Source organism: Sturnus vulgaris, chromosome 7 (assembly GCF_052056855.1).
Source record: "Sturnus vulgaris isolate bStuVul1 chromosome 7, bStuVul1.hap1, whole genome shotgun sequence".
NCBI classification, from domain to species: Eukaryota; Metazoa; Chordata; class Aves; order Passeriformes; family Sturnidae; genus Sturnus; species Sturnus vulgaris.
In genome coordinates, this window is record NC_142249.1 from 16,582,899 (window position 1) to 16,598,091 (window position 15,193).

Below are 15,193 nucleotides of genomic sequence, written 5' to 3' on the forward strand. Positions count from 1 at the left end.
TGTGAGCCACAGGGGGTAATTAGTCTGCTAATCACCAGGATCCACAACCTCACCAGCCGCTCAGATTGCTCTCAGTGGCACCCCTTTTACTTCCATAATGCTAAACTGGCATTCAGGAACACTGTTAGTGCTGTGATGCTCCAGTTGAGCTCAGCCTTGCCAAATAGCAATAAGCTATACATATACTCTTTCACACATGGGGCTCTTTGCTGTAGATATTGTTTCTGCATTGGCCAGCTTCATTAATTCAGTCATTCCTTCTCGGCATCCAAAAGGAGAGAAAAGTGCACTGGCTAAAGAATTCATCCAACTACCCAGAAGTTTTAAATAAACAACATAAAAATAAAGAATAAAGCCATCTAGCCCATGTGTTGTGCATGGCCCCAGCTGAGCTGGTTGGTTGTTCTTGCCAGACTGCTGCTGAACTCTGCTGCAGGTGTTCTCTGTCACGACGACGCATGTTTGAACCAGGTGCCCTGTGAAATCCGAAAAAGTGCACTTCCTCTGCTTTGTCAGCACAGCTCCCCTTTGCCTGCAAGGCTTTCAAAAGCATGAGGGAAATGACTCACCCAGCAGAATGTGGGAATTATCCTGTTTAGCTGCTCTGCTTTATCCTGTCAGAAACACACGATGAAAAACTCTAGTCACAAGAGACCGAGGGGGCTCCCATATAACTGACAGACACCAACTGTTTGAGAGCACTCAGATCCTGTTATCGAGAGGAGCCTGACCCCTGTGCAGCACCTCCATTTATCATCATTTTAATCCAATTGGAAGTCTTTTCAAAAGTCTCCATGTTCTTTCATCCTTTTCCCACTTTCTCTTACCCCAAATATTCTCTTTTTTCTCTTCTTCCTTTTTTTTTTGTTGTTTATTTTAAACTCACTGCCCTCCCAAATATTTTTTGTTCTTTTAACTTAGAAAAGTATACATTTTTAGACATGATCCCAGGCCAAAATTTCTCTGTTCATGTGGTATAAAGAGAAGATTACTTCTCCAAAATCAATGGACTCAGTCCAGATTTAGCTGTCGAACTGGGCAGAATTCATCTGGCTAAGTGACTTTTCATTTTTTCTTTTTCATCTTCAAAGTGATCCTGAAAGATTCCAGATAGCAACTGAAGATAGTTTATTCATACAAGCTACGGCCCAAATTTCTCCATCCCCTGTTTGTCATTAAGGTAGTGTTACTCTGGCAGGTATTTTTTATATTCAGAGCAAGACATGGTTCTTATCCTTGAGGTCTAAGCCTTTCTTCATGAAGGCATTTAAATGCCTGAGCACTTTTTAAGTGCTCAGTGAGATTTTGTGTTTAACTTCCTATATCTGTCTAAATGTATTCTGAATCAGTCCTGAGTCTGATTCCAAAATACTCAGGGAAGAAAAAAATTTGCTTTTGCCATTCCAGTTTTGCAGGAAGATGACTGATGCTAAATGATTTTGTCCCTTGAGAATGGTGTCTTGCTGTGGGTATGCTGACACAGTTCTCCTGACTATACTGCTTACCCACAGTTGGACCTTAGTGAGGATCTGGCCGTGATCATAGTAGGATGTGGTTGTGGAATTAATCTTATTTTTGAGTCCCCCTTCAGCACAGAGAAAGCCACAAGAGACTATGGAAATTGTGAAAGCATCATTCTCCTTTCTGCTACCCAGCTAGTAAGTGATGCTTAAATGGTTGTCCTGTGTCTTGGAGCCAGAAAGAGCCCTAGGATGCCTCAGAATGCAGCTCTGGGAAGGTGAGGAAGAACTGCTGACACCTGCACTCAGAGTAGCAAGTTTGAAGGATAACAGCACAAGTACCTGCTAAGCAGGTACAGATATGTCCCAGGAGTATGGAACTGAGGCACTGCCTAGTTCTATAATTAGTCTGAAGTAGTTATAATGCAGCATATAGCCTGAAGAAATAGGGAGGAGACTGTAGTTTTCAAATTGTTTTGTATTTTCATTACGGAAAAAGATCAGTGGATAAAATTCATCAGAAATCAAGAACAGAAAGAGCGAGCTTAAGCTTAGAAAAGTTTTACTTTGCCTCAAACATGAGATGAGCTAGGTAAGGGCTACAAGAAACATCTTGGTTTTTGTGGTGTCAAACACGAGTCACACTTTGTCCTTGTATGTACTTTGATGCTATCTGGACCCATCAGTGTTTCTGCAGTGGTATTGTAAAGCTGCTGACAATAAAGTCATGCTTTCTGCAAACAAAACACCAGGACCAAATTGTTTTACCATGGTTTTGTGTCAAAGTATGTATTATACATTTTATCTAAATGGTAATTGCTATTGCCACTGAAATAAAATGAAGAAAGTAGTCAACAAAAGGTAAGCTGAGGCTTAGAAAGGGCAGAGCTCTAATTCTGACTGTGCTGTAGGATCACATTTTCTTTGAAGGCACAGTGCAGCTGAGCTGTTTGGCTAGCTCTGACTACTATGCATTCCTGCCTCTTCCTCACCCTTTGGTGCCAATGAGGGTGTCTCCAATGAGCACCTGTGATGCCTCAACTCTTTGCACTTTCTGGCACCATCTTTTGCTCTGTGGGTGAATAGTGTGGTTTGAATTGTCAAGGCACAGGGCCCTTTTTTGTTAGTGAAGGTGTAGGAGAGCTGGGGCAAGTGCAGAGCTCCTGGGGCACACTGCCATCCTCTGTAAGGAAAGAATTCCCTTCCCTTCCCTTCCCTTCCCTTCCCTTCCCTTCCCTTCCCAGTTCCAGGTTTCTAGTGATTGTTTATCAGCCCTGGTATGTACAATAAACAGAAGTGAAGTTATTCAGACTCCCTAAAAACTTGGTTGGGAAACTTTATGTCATTCCCTCAGTTCAGTGTTTGGGGGAAAAAAGATGGCAAAAATACATCTGAAACACGAAACACCAACATCAAGCAGGAAATTATGTTCCGTCAAACTGCTAAACAGAGGCTGACGAGAGGAAAAGGAAGTTCACAACCACTTCCACTCATGGGATTATGGGAAGCCTGAAGTCTCCTCTCTGGTTCCCCTTCTAATATTTCCCTGGATGAAACAAAGCTAATGTAAAGTATTTTTTAATAATCAAGATATTCAAGGATCAAAAATCAAGGTGCGACCATCCATTGTGCCTGGAGTGATACTACAGGTTTTCCAAAGCCATCTGTAGGGAGTGGTAAATATCACTGCTAAGCCAGAGAATCCTGCACTTCTCTTTATGCCTCTATCTTTGGGTCAGGGTCTACTCCTATCTGTTTACTTATTTATTTCACAATTTACACCATATAGCTACACTAGTTTTCTATCAAGATTTAATATTCAACAGAGGTGAAAAAACTAAAATCTGTAACAAGGAACATCTCCATTCAGGCCATTTTTTCAGGTGAAGGAAAAACAGAGTGCATAAATCAATTGTACACCATAAATCAATTGTACACTGTCTTTAAAGCATTGCAAATACAGTTATGGATTTGAATAGTAAAAATTTCATCTTACAGGGACATTACAATTGTCACTTACATGAGGATACTCTTAGAATATAGTGAAAAGGGAGAGCTTGAAATATTTGTTCTAGCAGAGTTTAAATTATTTCCATGTGAACTCTTCTGAATTGATAAGACTGCCCTTTAAAGTAATGTTAATAGAAATGTATAATTTAGAAGTCCTAAACCCACAAAATGCATTAAAAGTTTCCGGTGTCATTTGAAACTTTATATTCATCTGACTGAAATGTGATTGGGTAAAACTGAAGTTTGCTCTAATGATCTGGTCATTGTTTGCATTTGCTGACTTTTCTGGCAAAAATGTCTTGCATTGTTTGAGAGTCCCACTGCGGCATTGGAATATCCAGGGAAGAGGATTGCCTCCAATTCCTTCCACTGTGTGACAAGAAAAATATTCTTGCTAGTTCATTTTCATTTTGGCACCTGTGCAAATCTACTTCATGAACTGAAGGCAGTGCAGCTCCCTGGGCTTTACTGAGGTTGTCACTGGGGCTGTAGAGCTTTTCTTGCTTGCCTGGAATCTAAACAGAACCAAAGGAATCCAGAATGACTGATCTCAGACTCAGTTTGTAATGCTGGTGGTTGTGAAGATAACCATACAATAACTGCTCTATCCAGAACCTGAACAGGTCTCTTCATCAAAAATAAGCCTGGAGCCCCAGTAACATTAGCAAACACTTCTACAGCTTCCCTTGCTAAGCTTTTAGAAGCCTGCTATGGAGTCAGAAAGGAATAATTCTTAATAAACAATTCCTTTAACAGTTTTCGGGTTTTTTTCCTATTCACAAACAGTGAAATTCTGACATTGATTCATTATTTGAAATTGTTTTCCAGTGAGTTTATGAATAAATACTAAGGTTTCAGATTGTGTCAGTTGGAATTATTAGAATTAATTCTCTCTTCACACTGTGAAACACACTAAGAAGTTGAATTGCATAACTTGAGCAATACAAATAATCATGTATCTAACAACGTGCAAATGTTGAAGTACAGAACTTCTTTTGGGGCAGCCTATGTTAGTTCTGTAAGTACCTGATCAAGCCTGGGACACACAATCACAGCGGATAACCAGTTATGATTTGGATTTTAGCTGGGATGTAGGAGTTTCATAATGCTGACACACACTGAAAGCTGCCAAATATGTGCTTGTAAGAACAGTGTAGGACACTTCTGGGACTTCTTGTGCACCTTGGTGTTTCTTTTTCACTTTTTCTTTTTTAATCTAAAGCATTAAAACTGTGCATATTGATATTTTAATGGTGATATTTTAAGGGAGAGCAAACATATTCTCAAGCCACCTCTACCCTTAACTGCATTTTTCAGCATGGAATTCATTAGACTTTGTGTACACTGGGAGTGATAAAAGGGTTTTATTTTGTGGGGTTTTTCTCATGATTGTAACTCAGAAGAATTTCAGAATGTATTTTCTGGTCTATTTAAGAAGGGCATACTTTACCTTCAGTGCTCAGGGAGTGTGTAACTTTCATGACATCTCATAAGTAAACCCCAGGAGAGTTGTAGAAGATTTGGCTTTGTTTCTTATATCAGTGTGAAAAAAAATGTACCTGAGAATTTATTAAAGTTTTGAAAGTCACCTGGATAAACTGGAGAGTTTATTGCAATAAACTGTATTTATTTGCTCATAATAACCATCTTAGCAGCTAACCAGTGTTTGCAATCTTTTAAGCTGAGCTGTCACAGTCCCAGTTTTCTCTCTAGCTATCAGGCAGGTATTCAAGCTGGAATCTTTCCCATGGTTGATGTAGACTGACAGCCAATCTCACAAAAACCATGGGAATAAGAACTTCAATAGACCATAACTGAGGTTGCCAGAGATGCTGAGTATCAAGAGCAGAGTGTTGGTTTCAGTGAAATTTGCACCTGCTTACACCAGATTTGCACTTCTCTCCAGCAAAGAGCCTCTGCATGTGGCTGAGCTTCCAGCCACAGAGCTCTGTGGGACGTGGCTGTTCTGCCTTCTGGGAAGGAGCTCTGGGTAGGGCCCAATGAGCTGACCAAAACATGAACCAGACATCCCAGCTGTCTTGTAATGGCCCTGGTAATTCATGTTAAGGTAAATAACTTACTTGAAATCCAGGCATTTGCTGTAACATATGTTCTTACAGATTTGCCTACAGGCTGAAGTAGTGGCAATACAGTGTCAGGTCCAGGGATTCAGTGCAGGGCAAGTCCCTGTGCTTTCAGCCTAACCAGCTGCTCCTCTTTTCTTGTTCTCTGGTTCACTGCTGCTGAATCACCAATGTAACTGATCAAACAAAAGCAGGGAAACTCGTTTATCATTTTTTAGATCTGTCTAGACATTCACTTCACTGCCTGAAGTGAGTCAATGGACTAGAAGAGTTCTGCACACGTCCTCTTAACCCATCTACTTGTAGGAGTTGTTTCAGCCTGTAATATGGTTGCTGCAAATTCTCTCCACTACAGACTATCTTGAAAGCTTTGAAGTTTTCTCACAAGCCTCTGCATGCACACAGCCCAGGCTTGTGTAGCAGGTAACATGTCCTCCCGTGGTCAGCATTACATAGGTGACATCAGTCACTGCTACTACTGTTTAGACATGACTACTATTAAACAGCCCTTCACTGGAGGATACCATTGTCTTCACTACTTGCTTCTTTTCGTTTTGTCCAGCCTGTTCATTTTGTATAATAAGGGACAGAAGCACAGAAGTTCCTTCTTCGAGGGCTCTTCTAATACCAAGCCTACAAACTGGAAACTTCATTCCAGCGACAGCTTTCACATAACACTCCTGGGAGCAGTGTCAGACCTAAACCACTGAGCAGGTGGCCCCTTTCCATGCTATCTCCCATCAGTCTCTCCAAAGAATTCACTCTTATCCAGCTGAGATGGTCTATCCTGTGCAACGTGCTTATTGCAATAGCTCTTGAAGAGGACTGAAGTGATGTGGTAACAGAGTTGTGGTAGTGCGTTGTTTTGCTGGTATTTGCCTTGTGGTACTTTTAGACCTGTTCTGGGCTATATGAGGCAAAAAATTCAGGCAAGTCCTCCTTCCCTCTAGAGGTTTGAGGGTCTGTTGAGGTTTGCACCTGTGAATTCTTGTAGGTGTGGGACACATCGCTTGCAAAGATACAAGTTCACTACTTGGCTTCTTGGCTGACCAGAATGTTTATATTTCCTTCAAGTCTCACTCTGTTGAAGAGAAGCCCACAGAGTAGGGGTCATCTTCTTGACAGAGAAACCTGCTTCAGAATGAAGTGGTGGCTGTAAGGCACCAAAAGAAGCTTTTCCCTGTGTCTGTGGGCAGGAGTGGCAATTCTGAGATAAAAACAGACAAGTGCTAACATCCGAACAGGTCAATGGAGTCTCCAGGCTTAATGTAGAGGCTAGCATCTGGCCTTCTATACATATTGCCATTGCCTCACTTTTCCCATCCTGTTTGTAGAGTTTTCCCAGGATTGTCATGGCATCCATCCACTCCTCCTTCATTGTAAAGAAGTGGGTGCCTGGCAGATGGAGGCTCCATGACTGTCACAGAGAAAAGCAGAGCTTCTCTCATGACTGTTGTTCTCATATGCCACATCTCAGAAACAGGTAAGTCTCATTTGCTGCTGTCTCTCTTCAGAACTGCACGGTTGTCTTAGGTCAGATGCAGTGACATTTTGTCCGTCTCTGCTGTCTCCTTGAGGATGAATTGTTGTATCCATCCTGCTCTCTCATCTGAAAATGAAAGAGTCTTTGTTGCTAACTCCCACAGTCAGCCCAAAAGGACCAGAGTAGGCTCTTGTGCCCCAGCCACTTCTCTGTGTGCCAACATGCTGATTTTTTGTAGGTGTACCTGTCTAAAGAGATCACAGGGTGATGCCTCCTGCTTAGCTATGAAATACTCTGAAAAACACCAGTATTGCTGTCCCTGTTGTATTTTTTTCTGACCAACTCTGAACCACAAGATGCATAGAAGTCAGGAGAGGAATCTCATTCATGAGAGATTTCATGTTCCCTTAGCACCTCATATGTGCCTCTCTTTTCACCTTTGGACAGAAATGGAGTGCTTCAGATCAAGGCTGAAAGTATGGTATGACTTATTTTCCTGTCTATGAAAGAGAGTTTTTTCTGTGTCTTATTTTGGTTTTCTGGTTGTTGTTAGGGTTTTGTTGTCATTGCTTGTTTTTAAACCAGCAAAACCAAACTTATGAGGTACCTACAGAGCTTTGGATTAAGGAGCCCAGAGCAAAAGCTGTGGTGTATGAAGATGTGTGATAATGGTAGCTCTCTCTAGTCTCTCATTTTAGGGTGAGAAGTGAAAAGTGCCAGTTGGTGTTATTAAGTCTAGGTAACAGCACACTGAGGTTTTCTTATCTAATTTTCTTACATGTGTAGCATGTAAGAGATGGAGCAAAAGGAATTAATGGGTTTACCTGGTAGGAGCACGGTGCTCTAATACAGTTCCATAAAATGAACAGCCTTATCGGGCTACGATTTATCTCCTCCCTCTCATGTGCAGACAACAGAATGAAACTTCTGCTTTCAAAAAGAAGGCGGTCTCTAAGGACAGTGCTTTGCACAAGACAAGGCAAGCTCCCACTGCCTGATCAGAGATACCAGCCTCAGTGAGAAGGTGGCAAACCACACAGCTGCAGCAAAGAGTAGGAGCCCCATTTCCCCATCAGCCTCCTTTGGTGAGGTGTTGCTGATATCTTTTCTTGTGGCAAATGAGAGTGCAAAGTACTGTGTTGTGGTTCCTGCCTGCTTCTCTGCTCCCTAGCTGCCACAACCTCTTAGGGCTTTTTTCTGCATTGCTCTGTCTAAAGCAGTGTCAGGTTATGAGACACACACCTTGTATCTGCTGATGTCAGCATGAAAAGAAAGAAATCTTTTCACTTAAAGTGTTGTAAATCAGTCCAGTAAACCAGACCGTACATTACGCTTTTGTTAATGAGAGTTAAATTACAAGGAAGTGAATGGTGCATAATAACTCCCAATGTCACTAAATTCTCCACTTCTCAGCAAAATAGTCTCACACAAACAGGTTTACACTGCTCGTCCCATCGCTGGGGAAGAGGCGCGCTCTAGTGGCTTTTTGCTGGAAAAATTACTGCTGAGTGGTGGCAGGGCAGCTCAAAATAGATTCATCTAAACGTGGAGAGGTTGATTATGAGAAGCTGTGTTCAGATAAGTCATGTTATCCTAGTACAAGATTATATTAAACTTTGTGAACTAATATATTCACACAAAGACAAAGGGGTTATTTTGTATTTATTATTAGTTTATTTTTATTTATTATTTGTATTTATTATTGGTTTATAATTTGTATTTATTATTAATTAAACTGTGATCTCACATTTATCGTGTTTGCAGCCTTATTCCAACAAGGGCAACAGGGTAACAAATATTTCAAATTTGAAAATAAGTATTTATTTGAGTTTCAAATTGTGTTTGGTGATAAACACTTCTAGGGCTGTGCTTTCTTCAGCTGGGTTTGGTGGCTGAAGACTGCAGAGTGAATGTGCACTGCTGGTGATCCTTAAAATTAAGCTTCAAAGCAGACAAAAAGAGGTCCACATGTACATACCTCAGGTGGCCATTTCTACGTGCAATATACATGCACAAATGTGTACAGCTAGGTACACATTTGTAACTAATCTTTCATTCCAGATTTGCAAATACCTATAGCTACTGTTGTCAAAAAGAATCTTAAATAATAATCTGATCATCTAGGACTGTCCCACGAGAATGTCAGCTAAGAAAGGGGGATCCTTCATGTATAATTCATTCTCTTAGGTAAGAAGGGCACCCAGGAAAAGGGTTTTCTTTTCAGCATTCCCACCCCTCCCTGCACCATTCATCCTCCTGCAGAGCTAGGCTGTGCTCAGAGAGGGATGTGTCAGCAGGGCAAGGTGGGGCAGAGGCAGGGAGGCATGCATGTCACATCTTTTCAATCTCCTAAGCTTGAGCCTAGAAGGTGTCTGCACAGTCAGGACATCTTTTTCTGATATGAGTCCTTTGGGAAGGATGACAACAGAGAGAGACTCAGGAAAAAGTTTAACTGGAAAGAAAGGCAGATATAGAAGCTCTGAGGCTCTGAGCTTTTTCCTTGTCCCTTAGAAGTCCTGTGGCATCTGCTAGCCATAGGCAGTTAGCCTTACAAGCCTGCTGTGCCAGGACAGTTCAGTTAAGGGATGGTTTTGGGAACAATGTCCTGCTGCAGGGTGACTGTGTGAAGGATATGAGCTGGTTTGCAGTTGCTAGCAAAGGCAGTGTTTGCTCAGACCCTCTGAATTCAACATGATCACAATACTTGAAGACTGAGAAAAGCCCTGCTAGAGATACATGACTTACAGGACAAGTCAATGAGAATATTATCCCTTTTCAGCCTGCTGGCCTTCCTTGGCTTTATTTCCTACTAGATGGTAAAAAATTATGTTATTTAAGAGCTTTTTTGTGGAAGATGGTGGCTGCATTCTAATTTGACATTTTGAAGCTGTGGGCTTCAAAATCTGACCTCCCAGAATGCAGTGTCCTTCCACGTTCACTGTGCATGCATGCATGTATGATTCTAGTTGTATGGCCAACAAACGAATGCCTTTAGAGACAACCAGCCAGGCTCAAAAGCTACCTTCATCTTGGTGAAACATTTTAAGACCTTGACTCATAAGACTGACATAGTTACTGGTTCCAAATGATCTTTGACCCCACTCCTGAGTGGTGCTGCTGTTCGTGGAACTGCATGTGGAACAACTCCTGCAATGCTCAGTTCTACAGCTCAGTGTTAATAATGAGATTTTACCAGTGTGTTCAAGACATGAGAAGTACACTGCAGCACTTAGGGCTCTGCTTCATATCTATAGCTCAGCTGTTCCAGTCACAGGGTAGGAAGCCTCCAGGGGAATGGAAAACAGGACCCAAGGGCTGCTACTCTTCAAATTTAATCCAGTCCTTCCAAAAGTCAACACCCTTCACTTTGTGTTGTCTGTCTGTTGAAGTGTCCAGCCAGTATGAGCACAGGAAGATGTAATCGGGTTACTCTGTTGTCTAAGGATCTATTGTCTGCATTTTGCAAAAAGGTAAACATTCATAATGTGAGGAAATGAGAGATTAAAGGATGGCAATGTATGAAGAATTGATTATCTGAGCTTCTAAGCAGAGCAAGAAATGGCTCTTCATTTGTAAACCTTTTTTCCCCTCTAATAAACCCTGTAAGACATCATTTTGTATTAAAAACTAATGTATGTGGCTCCTTTTCTAAGGGTTAGAAAAGAAAGAAAGAAAATGCTTTGTTTCTCAGAGGCACCATATGTACCACATGCTGCAGTTGCTATGGTAATTATTCGCATTATTGAATAGCACTGCAAGGGGTTATACAGAAATGAATCTGACTGGCCAAAGTGCTTGTTAGAATGAGTATGTCCAGTTATTTATAAAAGCCTCCATGAAGCACTCAAGGAAATAAGAACGTGAGGGAGAAGGAGGGAGGGGAAGAAGACAGAAGACTTATAAAGCCAAGACCAACATACTGACATAACATCTTTTTTCCTCAGTGGAAAGTGAAGTTCTTCTTGCAGAACAAAGAGTAGCACACTAAGTTGCGTTTACTTAAGTTATTAAGTTGGTAGCTAACAAAATGTGGAGTTATTTCTTCACAAAAATACTAGTGGGGAGCCAAGCTTTGAGGATCCAGTAGAACGTAAATGGTTAACTTTGATTTGCCAGACTTGGCTATGTACTTTACTTGTCCCTAGTTGAGTCAGTCCTTGTGTGCTGTAATTGTGGCTTTTCAATGGGAGCACCCACCTCCTGAGCTGGCTGAAATATGGAGAATCACCTGTGAGAGAACAGCTTCCAGGATTTCAGTGTTGGTCGAAGCTGGTGTGATTTGAGATTGCAGTCTAAGCATGATCTACAACTGAACAACTACACTTTGGAGTTTCTCTGAAACATAACGTTACAGTTAATAGAGCTATCCATGGAAGAAATATTCCCAGGCAATGTAAATAAATTAACAAGAATTAATTTAGCTAATTAATTTGATTGCTGTAAATTGATAAAATTTTACCAAATGCATAAATCATGTCTGTTATTTCCTATAAGGAGATGATTAATGTGCCTTGATGCCAGAGGCATAGATAAAGCTCAAGACCTTGTTGTGCTTAAATCTAGAGAAATATTCACTTCCAGTGACTAGAGAAATTATGTCCTTGGACTGTGTGGCTAAAGGCATTTCTGTGTAGATTGACATTTGCAGTGACTGAATTTTGTAGACTAGGGAAGGAGGAAGGCCACTTACAGGTCTGAGATACTAAAGTTCTAATTAACATTGGCAGCACAGTTTCTGGGCAATTACCACCAGCTAGAACTCTGCCATGGTTTACCAGATCTCTGGAGACTCACAGGTGCTTGGAGGGTTCACAGCAAAGGAGTACCTGTGGATACAGCAGCAGCCAAAACTGGTGGATTATCAACACCTTTCTAGCCACCAATGCAAAGCACAGCACTGTGGGGACTGCTGTAGGAAAATGAACTCCATCTCAGCTGGATCCAGTACTATATCAAGGGAGTACTTTGTGGTTTTAGAGCCCAGTGTCAAAGTGCTGCAGATGAGGTGATGCTTAGCTTGAGATTTAAAAGTGTTAAACAAGGCCAGCAAGCTCTGCTGGAGTAGAATTATCTTTTGGTGCTGTGCTTGCACAGCACATGTTGTGGTGGAGCTGTAGTGTGTGAATGGGTGCTGGAGGGAAGGAGTCTTATATATCTCCCCAGTAAGTGACACAACTGGTGTGTCTCCTAGTTAAATTTTCAGGTGGCACCAGGCACAGAGTCTATGGGCACATTGCTTAGCAGGAAGAGAATTCAAAAAGATATTTCCACTTTGGAAGTGTGATCTGAAAAACAGTAGAATTCAATTCTGTAGAACAAGGTATAAATGTCTGTATCTTATCAGGAATAATCTGTAGCAAAAATGTCAGATAGGGGACAAAAAACCAGATAGAGATAAGAATCTTTGCACATCCAAGAGTCAAAAATATGGCAGCCTTATAGAAAAAGCAGAACTGCTACCATGTATACATGTATATATATAAATATACATACACATATATGAATTAACTAAATAATTAAATATATTTAAAATATCGATAAATTAGGGGCAACACTTTCTTTCTTATTCCTGCTTATTCAGTACTTGAATTAAGTATCCAGTCTGGGGTTCTGTAATTGAAGGTACAGATTGCCTTGGTGAGGAACAGAGGTGACTGATAGCAACCAACAGAAATTCAGAAAAGGTGGCTGGTAAAGACAGACTGAAGGATTTGAGGTTGTTCAATCTACAGAAGGAACTTAGGGGAGATATGAGACCTCTACAAGCTGGAAAAGCTGGCTTCAAAGAAAATGGAACAATCTATTTTCCTTGCTCATAAATAGAAATTAAGAGAAACAATGGGCTTAATGGAGCATGAGATTTAAACTATGATTAGGAGACCATTTTGCATTGTAAGGACTATGGAAGACAGAGTAAAGCTGGAGACTCCTGTCTTTGAGGTGTGAAATGGGTAGAGATTTTCCTGCTCTAGAAAGTGGAGATAAACAGTGTCATCCTCAGAGGTCTTCATGCTCCACTTCCTGTGATTATAAATAAATCCTCATGAGTCCATAACATACAATGTAGTATGTATAATGACTCAGAATTCTTATTAATTGAAATTACAAACTTGCATTGGGGCCGGGCCTTTGGATCCAATTCTTTATGGACTGATCTGCTTTGAAAGGGTCTCTCAGGGAAGTTACTTACTGAAAGAAGTGGAGCAAGGGGAAAAATAGAGAGAAATTCCCTAAGAATCAGTGTACGCCAAATAGAAGGAACCCCGTTAGGTTGGCTTAATTTGAGAAGAATTGTAGGAGCATTCTCCCCTCCAGAAAGAAGGTTGTTTTCTAATGGAACATGCATATGAATTACTTTGAATTAACCACCTTGTCAGCTTTGGGAAAGAGGCTCTGCACAGACTGAGAGAGAAATAGCTGGATATAGACAGAAGCTATTGCCCCATGTCTGGTAGGCCAGATTTTCAGGTGAGAAGAATGGCTGAAGTGTAAAAGAACAGCACTCCTAGGGTTGCTCTGTGTTCTGCAAAGTGCTCTGTGCTATGGCCCTCTTTGCCTCCCTAGGCAAAGCAATGGGTGTGAATGTCCAGGAGTATCTCTCTTTCTCTGCCCACTGCAATTTTTTTATCATGAGTGTAGACAATAATTTGCCCCCAAGTCTTAGCTTCATCCACATGGAGCACTTGGCCTTGGTTTGGGTGCATAGCAGTGACCAGGTGTGGCACCCAGCTAGGGGGGAATGGAGGTGGAGCCCCATTGTGAGATCTTCCAGGGAGCAGATGTCATCTCGTGCCACTGAGTGCACTCCTCTGGTAATTAAGGAAATTGCTTTAATAAGCTGTCCTCAGGGGTGTCCCAACACCAAGGACTCTTCTGGCTCAAGTGTTTGTGCTTGGTTGAGACTGGATTTAGAAATTGCTTTTTCCCTCTATTCTGAGCTTCCTCTTTGTGCAATAGAGGAGACGTGTTTTATCTGAGCATAGGATTTGGTCTGCCACCTTTGGAGAGCCATCTTCCAAGCAGATGGAAGTGAGGCTCAGAAAGCAACCCCTGCAGCCAGAGACAGAAGCTTTTCTAGCTGGCAAGCAGGGAGCTTCTTTTGCCTGCAAGTCTGTGTCCATCTCCTCACCAGTTCCCACTAATTATGTCAGTTTGTCTTTCACCCAACTTCCAGCCACTCCTTTTCAATGCCCACATCTGTGACTACCAATTAACAAGTAGTATGTCAGAACAGCACTACTAGGCAGCCCCCTGTAGCCATAATGGCATTAAAATACTGTTTTGACCTGAATTAATTCTCTTTGTTGGACAGTTACAGCCTTATGGAGGCTATAATTACAATGGTACCCTTAGTTCTGCAGATACAATTTAGCAGTGGTGTACTGAGAACAAACAGGATTACAAGGCAGACTGTATGCTCAAATATTCACCAGTTAGATAATTTAAAAATATTTAAGAAATCATTGCAGCTGAAGCTGTAATGTACAGTGTGTGATTACATGCTCACTGTCAACAGCATAGCTTGTCACTTGCTATGGGAAACAGGCAGCACATACAGCAGAATATAGCTTTGAGCAACACGTGACATAAATAGTAATCTTCAGAGAGTTCACCATTAAAAATGCCACTAGAGACTCAGCAATCTGAAGTACTTGGTGAAGCAATGTTTTGCAAAAAGATTGTAGTTTAACATGTAAAATATTTAGATTTAACACGTAAAATATTTAGATAAGGCACTAAAGATGTGCTCAGCCTCCCAGAAACTCAGAGGGCACCTGACAATGCTTTATTAACAGCTTTGACATTCAGTGGTGGGAGGGTGGGAGAATGGAATCAAGATGGAGGGAAAGCTGGGTAAAGAGATTTTGTAGTAAGCTCTCCAAAGCTTGGGCTTGGAGGGAAGTGGAGGCAGACAAAGCTGGTGACTTAATAGCAAAGGATGCCCACCAGCCATCACTATAGCAATGAAGAGTGCCTGGGAGGCAAATTCAGGTTGCTGAGGGCAGAAATATCAGATAAAAGGATGCCTGAGGGGAGCTGAGAGGCTCAAGGAACTGATAATTTAAATGGGAATTGAGAATGGATTGACAACTTTTCACCTTTTTTTGCAACCAAGTAATTATTGCCCTGAGAAGGCCAAGCTGAGAGCTTAGGGT